The following is a 14,529-nucleotide window of genomic DNA, read 5'->3' as shown; positions in this document are numbered from 1 at the left end:
AAGACAAAGAGGCCAACTGGACCTATTTGACAGACAGAAAGGTGTTTCAGTTTTCATCTAGAGACAATGAAACAGTATAAGCTGTCATTCTGCCATCTACATAATCCAGAGTGTCTCATCCTTAAAATACCTGAAAATCATTTATTTCTCCTTCACCTGTACAATAAATAACGTGCTCGTATAGCCTTGTGAATACAAGCTTTTATTTATTTTCTTTATTTCATTATTTTTTTCAATTCTAGTTGCAAAGAATATTGTTACTACCATTGTGCATCCTTTCTCCTAAGTGATGCATATCCTTTTAAAAATTTAACACAATTAGAAATTACCACAGAGCTTTTCAATGCTTTTGAAAAATTGTTAATCACATTTACTAAAATTGTTCATCACATTTTATTAAGTATTCTGTACACAGTGCTTAGTGTAAAATATACAAGTATGCTTTCTTTTTGTATAAATGACTAGTTAGGTATACCTCTTAAAGGATGCTACCGTTTTTTCAAATGCCTTGAAATGAAATATTCAGTATGAGATGAAGAAGATGCATATTTAAAAAAAATCCTCATAGAAACTAATCATCTGTACAATAATCCATTGTCTGTTCTACCAAGGTGATTTATTAAGGATAATGAAGCATATGATTTAATAGCTGCAGCAAATCCTTTTTCAAGTAGGATGGGTATAAATAATACAAAAAGATGGTCCAATAATAGCCAGATCCTAACCTAAGATCTATTCTATATGCTAGGTCACAGGAAATTAGATGAGCTCAATTAACTGTGGAGCTCAGTGAAGTGTGGCTAGGCAGCTAAGACTCTAACCACTCTCTTTTATTCTAGTATCAATTATTATTATTTAGCAAAACCTGTAAGCTCCACTATCTTGGGGGAATTTGAGTAGCTTTTTCTCACAACACAAAAAAGGGTCTCCAATTGGAAATGGAAGTTATGACCACATGATTTCTCCAAAATTTAAGAATACAGATCTTTGATTATTCATCAGTGCAAATTGTATGTGCCATGTTTTGTTCACCCTTGTATTCTCATTTATTGCATCAAGAGGTTAATGGATGGTGCTTTAAAGAATGAATGGATAAATGGGAGAGTAGACCAGTGAGTGAATAAAATGATGTCGTCAAAGTCCTGGCAGAAAATAAGAAAGCAAACCTGCACCCCTCTGGGACCTGGTCTAACATTACATATTTTGTTTTGATGGCCATTTTGTCAAGACGGTTTTTGATGTTTGTGTGTTGTTTTTTTTTTGGTTTGTTTTTTTGTTTGTTTTTCCTTTTCTGGGAAAGGCTTTCTTACATCAACTTCCTATAGATCATGAAAAAAAAAAAACATGAAATCATACACACCATTTGAGAGAGAGAGTCCAAACATCAGCTCCTATTTGCAAGCAGACACACTCCTCCTCCAGGTTACAGCTGGTAATATTTAAGTATTGACAGGGCCTTATGGAATCACTGAGGTACATTTCTGATGACAGGAAATACAAGACACAATACTCACCAGCTGTTTGGCATGGAAAATCTGTCTGGCTGTGCCTTCCAGAGATGGCACAGCCATTCATTGATAAGCTGGCACACCCAGTGCTGTCCCCATGCCACCCAGAGAGTCTATGTTAGATGTTACAAATCCTAGTGCTCAAGTAATACAGGGCTGTGGAAAATTTCTGTGGCTCAACATAAACAAGGGGACTATGTGTGAGACATATGTCACCTTCTAAAAAATGTATGCTTCACCAGGCACATTCACCACCAGCATATTTCCACACTGCAGTTCCTACTGCTCTTGCTCTTGTGAGCCCTGCTTGCCAGATTTGAGATCAATTTTATTAGAAACCATTAGTCTCTGTTAGGGCGGTCATTTGAATAACAACAGATTGGCAAATATAAAACTAAGGCACCTGTTGTACATTTGGCAGCCTGAATGAGGCCCTTTAAAATGAAAACAAATAAGAGCTATAACCATGCCAGGCAATGGCTTTTGGTTCAATAATGACCATGTGTCAGAATTAAGTGCATCTGGGAATTCCTACCACAGCCAGATGTAAAGGCAGATTTGTCTCGTCTAGTGGCATATGAGTAGATACACACACTATACTCATTTTTGGCTTTGTCTTGGTTTGGTCAGGAACTAGGTAAGTGGAACTTAGATCAAATAAAACAAATTACTAAGGATCAACTGACAATATTATCGTAAATTAAAGAGTTAAATATTAAACATATGGTTTGTAAGATCTAGACCATGAACTAATGCATTTTTGATTTTTCTGGGCATACTGATTTACTCATGGAATAATCAACAAGAGTGTGCCATTATTATTACTACACTGAGCCAGCCCATCTCTAGGTGCTAAAGATTCCACAAGGAACAAGGAATTTGTAATGACTCAGACCACAAATTAGCCATTAGAATGCACCCTAATAAATGCTCACATATTGGCTGCTATTTCAGTGCACAGAGAAAGGGTATCCACTCTTGAGAAGATGGGACAGCTTCCAGGAAGAGTTGTCAGCTAAGGTAAGATCTGAAGAAAGAGAATCAGACAAAAAAATGGAAGAGGAATGGATACCTCAAATGGAAAAAGCACAAATTTGTTCAAAATTACAGAAGGGTCAAAAAAGTGCAGCTGAGATACAGAAAACATTAGTATGGCTGGAATGTGTGTGTGTATGTTATGGGAGGGGAGTGAAGTGGAGGAGAAAAATGTGAATATGAGACCAGCAAAAGACAAAGCAGAGTGAAGGACAGCCAGGATCAAGTGGCTTTTGCTAAGTATTTCAAGATATACACAGACAGGAATGAGGAGCTATTGAAATATAGAAATGAGAGGGATGACTTGATCAGATTTGAGTTTTATAAAGATCACACTGGCTGCAAAGCAAAGAATCAAATATAGTTCACCAATAAATACAGAGTTTGCAACTCAGGCAAAAGATGATGAGGCCTTGCTAACAGATGCTAGCCAACCTATGAAAACATAGTAAATAATTTGGATGAAAGGAGGTTGGCACTTATTTTGGTAAATAACATGAGGTTATCTGTGAAAAAAATAGATGATAAATAGATATTAAATCAAAATTTAAATTACGTGTTTTCTAAAGTGTTTTTCCCCCCCACAAAAAGTCAATCAAATTCAGGTTGAGTCTAGACAATAATAAATTCAGATTCCAATAAATTTAGGCAATTACCTCTTAAGTCAATACCTGAATATGCATGGCATTTACTCACCATGTCATTCTTAATGTATAAGTATTAATACCATCATCAAATGGCATTTATGAAGAACCTAATGTGGAAGACTTGCCATCACATGTTAGCTAAGGACAGTTGTACACACAAGGCTTCCAGGTTGCAGTGTTGACAGATGAACCCATAGGAAAAACACGGCCAAAGAGGGCAGTGTATGCATATAAAGAAAATGTTAGAAACCAAGCTAAAGAAGACTTCATTGTTGATACATGACAGAAGCCATAAAAGACATAATCATTCTCTATGTAATTTTGTGTGCCAACTGATTTAAAACTTCAGGATACCTTGTTTTCACAGAAAAAAAAATTCCAAATCATCAAACAAATGTAACATCCTGTATCTTATTATTTATAAATCCATAATTAATCAGAAGCAGTCCTCTGATGTTTTACCAACAAAAGCAAAATTCATAGAAAATCAGTTAAATGGGGAAAACTATCACACTGTCCATCTGTTATTGGTAATGAAATTAACAAGTGAACAGAGAAAACAAAGTATTTCAGAAGACTTTATAATCGGCAAAATTCCCCAGGTAAAATTGTGTACAGCATTCTGCCAGTAAAAGGGATACACAGATATCACTTGACATAATTTCATTTCTTTGATTAAAGGATGTTCTCCAGATATCCCTGCTGGGTCTATATTCTCTTTACAAAAATGCTTTTAATTCTTTACCTATTGGACAGTTATTAAAATGTCAACTTTTTTGATTTTAAGAATAATGTTCATGGAAATATTTTATTTAACCACTTTTGCTCCAGGACTGAACCCAGAGCTCAGGCAGTTGTATTACTGACCTGAAAACATATAGTCTCAAAAAAAAGAAAAAAAGAAAAATAAATAATAAAAAAAACATATAGTCTCAGAGCTGGAAGGCAACTTCCTAAAAAAATCTCCTTCACTCTGCCTAAGTAAAAAAAATATATATAGATATATAAAATATATAATATAAATACATATAATATTGTATATTATATTATTATAGTATATTGTATATATTATGTATCTATTATATATAAATACATACATATTATATGTATATATATAAATAAATACCTCCAGTGCCAAGCACAGACAGAAAAAGAAAAAAATCTCAGAAACAGCAGAGGGATAGCCTACATAAAGCCAAAGATTCTTACCAAATTTGGGTGAAGAAAGCATCCTGTCATTAGGCACATGGCATGGTATATGTCAAATATTTTTTAATTCAAATCAGACACAAGATGTTATTGAAGGGTTAAGAGCAGAGGGGATAAATGTTAGAATTGTTGCTTAACTTAAAATCTGGGCATTAACACCCATCTTTATTTTATCTAGCTAAGCAATCTTGAGCAAATAACTTAATCTCTCTACGAATCAGATGCCTCCTGAACAGACTGGTGATAATAAAAGCATCTGACCTACCTACAGATATTTTAGAGATCAGACAGGCTACTGAAGGTAAAGGGCTGTGGCAAATGGCTGGCACATGGTGAGTGCTTAGTAAAGTTTAGTAACTACCACTACTGTAATGTGATACAGTGACCATTATTACAGTCCTTCTAATATTGACGAAATTTGATTTTTGCCTATCTTAGGATCCTGAGCATCATCAGAGATTTTAAATGAATAATTTTTCTTTGCATTCATGATTTCAATTAAATTCAACTCAAAGTAAATTCAGAGAGAAGGGCATAGCACTTGTACAGAGCATTAGAAAATGAGCATTAGACTAATTAGAAGGATTTCAATGATGCACTCAGGACAGCTGATAAGGGGGAGAGGGAGCGTCCAGGACTGGTACTGGTTAAGACCAGGGGTACCTGAAAGGAGAATCTTCTCCCCGATGACAGGGACTTTGACACTGCAGGGCAACAACACACCTGGGACTATGGTGAGAGAAACAGGATAAATCAGAAGACGAGGTATCAAGAAAAAAAAAGTAGATACAAATATTGATGGAAAATACTATTTTACTTTCATAAAATGCAGAGTTTGGGATATAGGAGAACCTTTTATTTCTCAGCTATCTGACAAACAGCTAATAATTCAGGTCTTGAACTCCAGAGAAGATAGGAAATTTATTTTGAAGGTCATCTGTACAGAAATTACTTCTTCAGTGAGAAGTGAATAGGAATAACCCAACAGACAGTATAGATAATGACCTGAAGAGGACTATGAAAGGATAGAAAAAGACTTTAGAGCTGGAGACATAGAAGTCAAGATATTAAATGAAACGGAAACAATATTAGTGAAGAAACTGAGGGTCAAAGAAGAAATTCAGAGAGAACAGCTTCTGTCTATGGGATATCTTTTTTTTTTTTTTTTTTAAGATTTATCTTTCTATGCATACAAGAGCTGGGGTACAGGCCAGAAATGCAGGTGTGTGAGATAATTCACCAGAGACAGAGCAGGAAACAGAACAGGCAGACTGACCAAAATACACTGCTGAGGAGAGCAGCGGGTGAGTCAGGAGATGTCTGCCTTGCCATGTGGGCGGTCCCCTAGCCAGTGATGTAACTCATGCTGCAGAGGCTGCGGATTGCCCCATAGTGTGGTGCTCAACTCCTTGCACGACCAGGGAGGCCCTGTCTGTGGGATATTTCTAATGGAAGAAAATCCTAAAATTTATTCCTCTAGGAAATGACTACAATTAACTGGCCCACTCCCATTCTCCCCACTTGCCTGTTCCCTCGGGGGAAAAAAAAATATTACCTGGCCAATATGCAGACTTCAATTTTTTTGTTTTTTAAGATTTATTTATTTATTTATTTATACAAGCACTGGGTACAGTCAGAAGCGCGGGAGGGTGAGAGAATTCACCAGAGCCAGAGAGGGGAGCAGAGCAGGCAGAAGGACCCAAGTACACTGCTGAGGGGAGCAGTGGGCGGCAGGAGAGGTCTGTGAGCCATGTGGGACCCTCCTCTGGTGGCCGGGGAGCAGCCGGGGATCGAACCGGCGCTGCAGAGGCTGCTGCGGGCAGCTTCACAACCCAGTGCTCAATCGCTGTACCACCAGGGATGCCCTAGATTTCAAATTTTGAGGTATTCCCAATAGATCATTATTATCCCCAGTGAGCCAAATAATCTTGATAGATTAATTTAAAATAAGATAGCAAGCCATGCATTTAAAATCACACAGAATTATTTTCATCAATAAACAATTCTTTTTTTTTTCTTTCTCTCTTAAAATCCTTTAATACTACTTCTATTTGGTTACTATTGCAGATAGTTCAAATATATTTTTACAGAGAGGCTAGGGTCTGTCTGGTGCTGAAAGAAGCCATTAGTGTACACTCGATGTTCCTTTAGTTCGTGAGCATTGGGACAGGGGATGGAGGAAAAAATTATTTTAAACATTGGAAACAAATGTCTTTTTGACCTATAATAGGACACTGGATCAGCATTTGATGTGTCTAGTCTAATTTTTTCCTGTGAAATTATACTGGTGGATCTTAGGGAGAGACAGAAGGCAGTAAATTCCTATCCTCCATCAATACATTTGACCTCAGAGCAAACCCCACAACTGGCTACAGGCATCCACCATCCATCATTGCTGATGAAACGTGATCTTTCAGGGGAGGACAGCTGCACCAGGCAAAGAGTTACAGAGCTTTCTAAGATGCACTACCATTAAAGAAAAAAGGCAATTCTTTTGGTTCAGTATTTTAATTACTTTATAAACATTTCTTCACCCAGATTGCTGCCTCACATTTAAATATAATCAGAAATCTATTAATACATTTTTGACTTTTAAGCAACATACTTTCTTTGTACATTCTAGGTAAAACTAATTCTATTTTTTGCTTCAAAAACTTTGAGATAGTGAACTACAGCATGCTGCTCTGGACAGGACAAGGTAGTTCTAGCATGTGTAAAAATTACAGCATGAGCATCACAGACTGCTAAGAGGGCAGATGTACACAAGAACCCACAGCCAACAAGTCCTAATTTACAAGTCATTAGCAATATTTTTAGCAGATATCTAAAGAGAGAAGAACTTTATCATTAGATACTAGCATATTCATTATATGACTTGTATATAGCATGAATATAACATGTTTATTATATGACTTCTACATTCAGAAATCATTTCTTTAAAATGCAAAATAAGACAGATTCTTAATATCCACTGGATTGTTGTTACATATACAATTATTATCTCCATTTTATAGATGGTGAAACTGAGACCCTGAAATGTAATATAACTTCTCCCATGATGTCACAGAATAATAAGTGACAAAACTGAAGCATAAATCCAGTTAGTCTTGCATCAAATTTATGTTCTTTTCACTGTAATATTAAAAGGAAGGAAGCTGGCTTCAAATTCTGCAATCTCAAGCATTATCTTTATATATTACATTCTTACATGATTCAGTAAGATGAAACAATAACTGATTTTCAATTACTTATAAAATCAGTACCAATACAAATCTTTTAGTTAATAAAAAGAGTCCATTTACAGGAGTTTACATCTTGTTGTTCGTGACCCAATGATTACAGAGGATCATTTTGTGTATCTAAAAGTGCAATTTTTCTTAACCCCAAAGTAATACTGGGAAGTACTATTTTCTAAATGCAATTCACACATCTCAATTTAGTTAGCTACTGCTACATTAATGGCCAGAGCTAAAGGGCTGTTTAAAAAAAAAGACAATTAAGAATTTATAAATTCAATAAATCTCATGAAACTGACAGAGTTACAATGTTTAAACCCAGTAAATAGCAACGTGGTAAAGGTCACAATGCTCCTGATACTGTTATCTGAATGTCAAAGTTAAGCAGTGTTTCTGGCCAGTGAATTCAAAGAACTTGGAGAAAGTCTAGCCTAAGATGATAGCTTTCATTCCTAAAGTTTGTTTTAAATACTGAAGGAGCTCAAGAGAAGCCTGCCACTGGAAGCGGCCATTTACAAAGGAAAGCAAGGCTTGCTTGTTGTAGGTGGGGAGTAAGGACATCTAAATTGTCTCAATGCTATTTATCTACTGGTATATGTGACCTCCTGGCACACAGAGAAAATCAGTTGTCTTAGCTTTCCAAATTGTCATTTTTTTTTTTCATTTAATTTGCTGATCTATGACACATAGGGATTGGATTTGGAGGGCAGCAGGGGCTAAAAAAACAAACAAAAAAAATTTAGTTTCTGCTTTCGTAAGATCAACTTACAAGTATCAGTATCTGCTACTATAAACATCAGCATCAAACAGAAAATAATGAACAGAAGAATACTGAATGAATTGCTTTAAGAGGAAGGAGGCACGACCCTGCAGGCATAATTTCAGCTAAGTTGCTCTGAGGAGCGTAGCAGTATATATGGGCATATTACTTAAATTGCTTTAATGTTTAAGTCTTAAAAATACCTTATAAGTAAAGTGTTAAGGAACTATAGTGCACACTGTTGATTACATGGAAGCAAATAGGTAATTTACATTAGGAAACAAGGGATACGGGCCTTAAATGTAATTCTGCACAATATGAAATGTCATATTATAAGAATCCTATTTCAGCACCACTGTCATGACTTTATTATTCGGGTTACATTAGGTCAGAGGTGGCTGTGATGTATAAGCATTTGCTCTTTGCCCTCCCAAAACTTCTGACGCAGAGAAATTACTGAACTTGTATATCTGAGGTTATAATTTCATATAATAAACAATAAGTAAGCACAAGCCATATATTGTTTTAACAATCTTTCTTAAGGGCTTAATTTTGGAGAACTGAAACATACTCATTTTCCAAAAGGGTGGTGGGGATAAACTGAACACTTTGAATTTTCAAAACAAATGCAAACCAACCATGACATTTTAATAAGAGTTACCAACTACTAATTAGAAGCAAATAAGATTATCCATATAGAAACTATATCCTCAAACAAATCTATCCTTTGGTGAAAATGTCACTGTTCTATGCAATTACAGACACTTAAACAAGTGATGTCTGTTGGAATGAAACTTACTGACAAACCCTTTCTAAGCAATCTTGTTCCACATTATCAGATTTCTTCAGTTGATATGTTATACAGGAATCCTCAATCATGTAGTTCAGAGTGCAGCTCCTTTCTTTGCTTTTCCCTGACAAACTATTGATAGTATGAAAAGAAAGGTTTTTAAACAGTGACTTTGCTTGAGGCTGCAAATTACCTTTGCCATCACAAGGAGCTTTCCGAAAAGACTTCAAAAAAACCAAACTACAATAAGCAGTAAACAACTGCATATGGCAATAAGATACCTAAAAATAGGCCTAGCTCAAAATGTAATTCATTTATACACAAGAATTAACCTTTTCAACCCAAAATTACTGTCCATCAAGAAAATAGGGAAAAAATAATACATTTTTTGATGACTCTGGAAAACTAGATGATTTATATTTAGTACTTCTATGTCTATACTAGTAACGCAAATCCATTTTGTGTCCACTAAGATAACTATATTACATCAAAGTAAAGTTTATTTTTGAGATACCCAGAAACTTTCACAAATTAAAAAGGTACCCATGACCAAAGTTTAAATATAGAGAGAGATTTAAAGGACCTAAAAAAGTTGATGTTCTCAAGATTACAAATTAAAGCAGACACACATTTCAACTCTCAAACTACCCACACATATCCACAGAAACAAAAGAAAGGAAGTTTCTCAAAATCACCTTGAGAAATCCATCTTTCCTGAAATGGCACTATTCATAAGAGATGGTGTCAATGAATTCTCATTTATCCCTAGATGCCTTTAAAAATAGAATTGTTCAATGGCTTGATAAATCAAGTTTGGTCTGAAGGAAATCCAATATGCAAATACTTATAGTGTGCTCTTTTACAAATAGTCACCCTTGTCAGTTTGAAAAACTGAAAATCAACAAAAGAACAGTGTAAGTATACTTGACCTTAATTGCCTAATGTCTATCAAGATTGCCATGGCTGGTCGATTTCAAATTTGTGAAACTGACACTTAAAAATGTATAGTGCATCTTCAGTCCAGGTCCCTTAAGTGCTGAGTAAACTATAGTCACAGCCTCAGATTCTCCTTCCATACTAACTTGCATAGCACTTACAAAGCTAGTTTAATCACACCATCAATCTATGACTACACTTTCCTTTAAAGTAATTCTGCTTCATTTATCTTTTAACCCTACATTATGCAAATAACATCCTTATCAGTTCAATAAAGAAGTTATTAATGTTCCTAGTTGTTTATCCTGAACATATACTGGAAACTAAGGTCACATGTGCAAAGGAATTTGCACAAATACCTTTTTTATGTTTCAAATTCTCTATCAAAAATAGTCCTTACAGCGCCATAGTTTCAGAGAAGTCCTAAATAAAGTTCTTGAAAAACCTTCAATCAATACCAACGACTCATATCAGAGGGTGAGTTAATAGGTTAAAAAAGACAAAACGAAAACTTGGGGATTGTCTACTTGATTTTTTTTTCTAATGTCTCTCTAGGAAGGGTTTGCATATGCCATACAAGAATATCTTCTGGATATAAGAACAGTTATACAGGCCCCTAGTGGCTTAGCAAATAGCAGCAGATGAGGGGATTCCGATTCTTAGTTCTCCACTTTGAGATATTCTGGGTTTAAAGGACTGCCAATCTTAAAAGGCAAATCAACTCATTATATTTAATACTTGAAGCAGTTTTACTTTCATGGTGATCTGCAGAAATAAATATATATTAAAACAGATCACTGCATTTCATTACTTTAAGTAACTACAACTGCACTAGTCCACGAAGAATTTGTTACATAACTCCCACAATAAATGTTAAATTCATCCACCTCTTTACAAAAGTAACATATTACATTACATTAAAAAAGTAGTGTATTATTCATAAATATAAAGTATACTTAGGAGAGACACCTTTCCTCTTTGAATCTCATGCCTATTGTACTGTAATTATTGAAATCTTTGCAAATAGATTATTTCCATGTAAAGTGCTTGCTCTTTGAAATATAAACTGAAGACCACTTTCATAATAGTAAAAATATAAACAAATTTCCCAATAATAGTCAGTGATGAAACTTATACCGGAGTGCATTTATTTCAACAGATCCATGATTAATAATACTCCATACTCCCCATCCCCTTGCGCTCTTTCCTTTACAAAAGAAAATTCCAGGCAGGCACATTTACAGCTTTTAGCAATTTTTAACTGGACACAATCTGACAGCTGAATTCATGAAACTGACCAGCTTGTCAATTTCACACTTTGAAAGTACAATAATAGCTGATAGCATGAGGGTGAATTTAAGAAATCTGTCACAGAATTGCTAGCTCCATTGAAAAGCAAAGTACAGTACATAATTATGGGAGGTGGGAGGTAGGATTTTATTTTTTCTATTGTCCACTTAGGGTATCTGTTTTAAGAATTCAGGCACTGGACACTGAAAATTTATTCTCTTTGCTTCATCGAACAAATTACTATCTATCCATGGTGTATAACATATTTTCAAAGTAAGTATAATTCTACTAGGCATTGTTCTAAATATCATATTACCAACACAACATTTTTTAAAGTTGGAATCATCTAAAGACTCCTTTAAATTAGAATATTTCAAGTCTTGCTACATCACCCTGGTTTTACTCAAGTTGAGAGATGACTACGTACACTTTAACAGAGAAAGGATAGCCCCCATGGTCAAAAGTATCAATGGTTGGAACTAACTCCCCATATGCTACAGGATGGTTAAAAAGAAGACACCAAAAGCAAAGGTCAATGTTTGTAGCTCTGGAAGTCCAACAGTGAATCTATCTCAAGTCACAGCAGCTACTACTGTGTACACTACACTCTGAAGTCACTGGCACTGTGTTTGTGGGCATGTGAAAGGAAAAACAAACAAAAAAAAAACTTTAAAAGAGAAAATACAGGAGGAGTGATTCCTCAGGAATCTTCCCTGGGTGTTAAAGGTCCAAAACGGACTAGGAGGCAATCTGAAAACAATACAAGTGGTTTGTGACAGTCGGCTTCTGGAGAATGAGAGTACTGTTTGGAAGCCTGGAAGAGCCAATTAATACAAGCTAAACTCATAGCTAGTATTCAAGATATATTTTTTAAGCCTAAGAAAACTGACTTCATGCGTTGAAGCTTCTACCAGAAAATCAACCTCCCATGGACAGAGTGCGAGTTTTCCACACGCCTATACAAAAACTACAACAAATCCACAAGCAGGCAAAGAACCTTTGGCTTGTCCCTGGCTCTCTTTTAAAATTGTTTCCTACAACTTGGACTTTTCCTTACAAATTCTGCGTTCTCTTCCCTACGGAATCAGTGTGTAAGTACAGCAGATTCACGTAGCACAACTACTCAGCTCTCTGGTTCTGCCATGCAAAGGTCTCCAAAAACCCCCTCCTCTAAGGCAGCCGCGTAGACTTTCATTCCTGCTATTTCTCTTTCTCCCCACTAGTTCAGAGCAAAGAAAGAAAAAAAAAAAAGAAATCGCCCCCTCACCATAACCAACCCTCCCTAAAACAGCAATCACAGCCTTAAAAAAAAAAAAAAAAAGATGCGGTAGCAGAATCCCCGGGTAGGGTCGCATTGCCCCACAGCTCCACGATTTCCCCCAATACTACACCCACCTAAGGGGGAAAAGGAAAACAGGGGGGTCGCGCAAATGCACGAACCCGAGCACCCTCCTTCTTTACAATCTCCTCTCCTTCAGGTCGGATTTTAAGCCAGACGCGAACCGTGCGGAGAGCTGTGCCCTGCGAGGCTCGGCGGAGCAGCACCCCGTGCGCCCGGGCGCCCTGGCGAGGGGCTCGCGGGCGCGGAGTGTGGCTCCGGGCGGGAGGCGCGGGCCGCCGGGGCTGGGCTCCAGGCAAGCCCGGGGCGGCGAGACCGGACGACAAAGGGGTGGGGGGCGGCCCAGGTCGGCTCGGGGGACTTACCTGGTCATGTTGGCTCACGGCAGCCGCCGCCACCCGCCTCCCGCGCCGCCGGCAGCACTTTGCTCCAGCGCTTTCGCGCCCCGCCACGGCCGCGCAGCCCGCGCCTGCCCGAGCCTCCGCCTCGGGGCGGCCAATTTAATCCCGCCGAGCTGGGGCCGCCACCGCGGGAGCCCCCCTGGTCGTTCCCGCCGCTCGGCCCTCCCGCGGCCAGCCCAGTCCGGAGCGAGGAAGTGAAGGAGAGTCAGCGAGGGAGTCCGAAAATCCGAAATCCAGCATCCACAGGAGCGCGCCCCCCCGCCCTCCCTCCACCCCTTCTCCGCCTGCTCCTCCTCCTGCTCCTCCCGGGCGGTCCTCCCGGCCCTTTGGAGCCCGCGGCTTCCGCGGCGGCTTCTCCTGCCCGCGCAGCTTCGCCTCTCCCGGCGCCCGCTCCCCGGCTGCGCCGCCGCGGCTGTGGCTCTTCTCCCTCCTCCCGCTGCTCTCCCTCCTCCCGCTCCTCGAAGCTCCGCCGCTCTCGGCTGGGGGGTCCGGGGCCGCGTCTCCTCGCTTCCCTCCGCCTCTCTGGCTTCCTCCTTCCTGCTGCTGCTTCTCTTAAAGAAGATTCTTTGGTCACAAATAGCAACTTGGCTGGCCCCCTCAGCGCCTCCCTCCCTGCTCTTCGCTCCCCCAAAAGTGAAGCGCACGCGAGAGGTAACCAGAAACTGAGGCTGGCGCGGGGGAGAGGGGGCGAGGCGACGCCTGGAGACGGGCGGATCAGAGTCCTGGCCAGGAGGTGGGATGGCCAGTCCTGCCCAGTCCTTGGACCTGGCGTGAACCTGGTGGCTGTGGTTGGAGGCGAGGTGCTTTGGAGGGGAAATTAAATGGAAAAGCTCAGGAAAGTGATTTGGAAAGCTCCGCTCTTTGTTTCCTAGTCTGGGTGATTTCTGAAATCCTCGTAACGTGCTGGGGATCCCACGGAACCGCGGGGCCCCAGCGCTGGGGGATTGTGTGTGAGCGTTGCCAGCGCCAGAGTGGGAGTGTGGGAGCGCCGGGCGCTGGAGAGCCAGGCCCGCTGCGCCCGCTGGCGAATCCCTGAATCTGGACCGCTGACCGAATGAGAGGGGGCCTGAGAGCAGGACGGAGGAGGGGCAGGCTGGAGATGGGCGCAGGAGGCGACACACACACACATACACACACACACAACACACACTAGCAGAGGAGGGGGTGACGTCACTCCCCAGCATCCATCCACCAGGCCAGACAAGACCCTCTCTAACAAATGCACGCATCTCCTGAGAGATGCACACCCAGGTGTTTCTTTCTTGCGTCCCAATGCTCCTGAGGAAAAAGAAAAAAAAAAAAAAAAAACCCGCTAGTCTAGTCGTGCCCCATTCACAACAGTTATGATGATATAAGGAGCGCACATTGATGAGACAGT

The 14,529-nt window shown here is 39.3% G+C and overlaps 1 protein-coding gene across 2 annotated transcripts in view; it reads right to left on the bottom strand.

Annotated features, from left to right (window-relative positions):
- Positions 1 to 14,529, bottom strand: part of PTPRD (protein tyrosine phosphatase receptor type D) — a 2,089,263-nt gene that overhangs the window by 485,864 nt on the left and 1,588,870 nt on the right. The window contains exon 1 of one of the 2 annotated variants that reach the window (XM_054689299.1): positions 13,116 to 13,213. The exons of the other annotated variant lie outside the window; for it this stretch is intronic. The gene's annotated coding sequence lies outside the window, so the exon portion shown is untranslated. Of the gene's footprint in view, positions 1 to 13,115; positions 13,214 to 14,529 lie in introns of those variants that run through there. 2 annotated transcript variants of the gene reach the window in all.

This window comes from Talpa occidentalis, unplaced genomic scaffold (genome assembly GCF_014898055.3).
Source record: "Talpa occidentalis isolate TD23 unplaced genomic scaffold, MPIMG_talOcc4v2.1 talOcc4.7, whole genome shotgun sequence".
NCBI lineage: Eukaryota > Metazoa > Chordata > Mammalia > Eulipotyphla > Talpidae > Talpa > Talpa occidentalis.
This window is presented reverse-complemented; position numbering and strand designations above follow the sequence as displayed.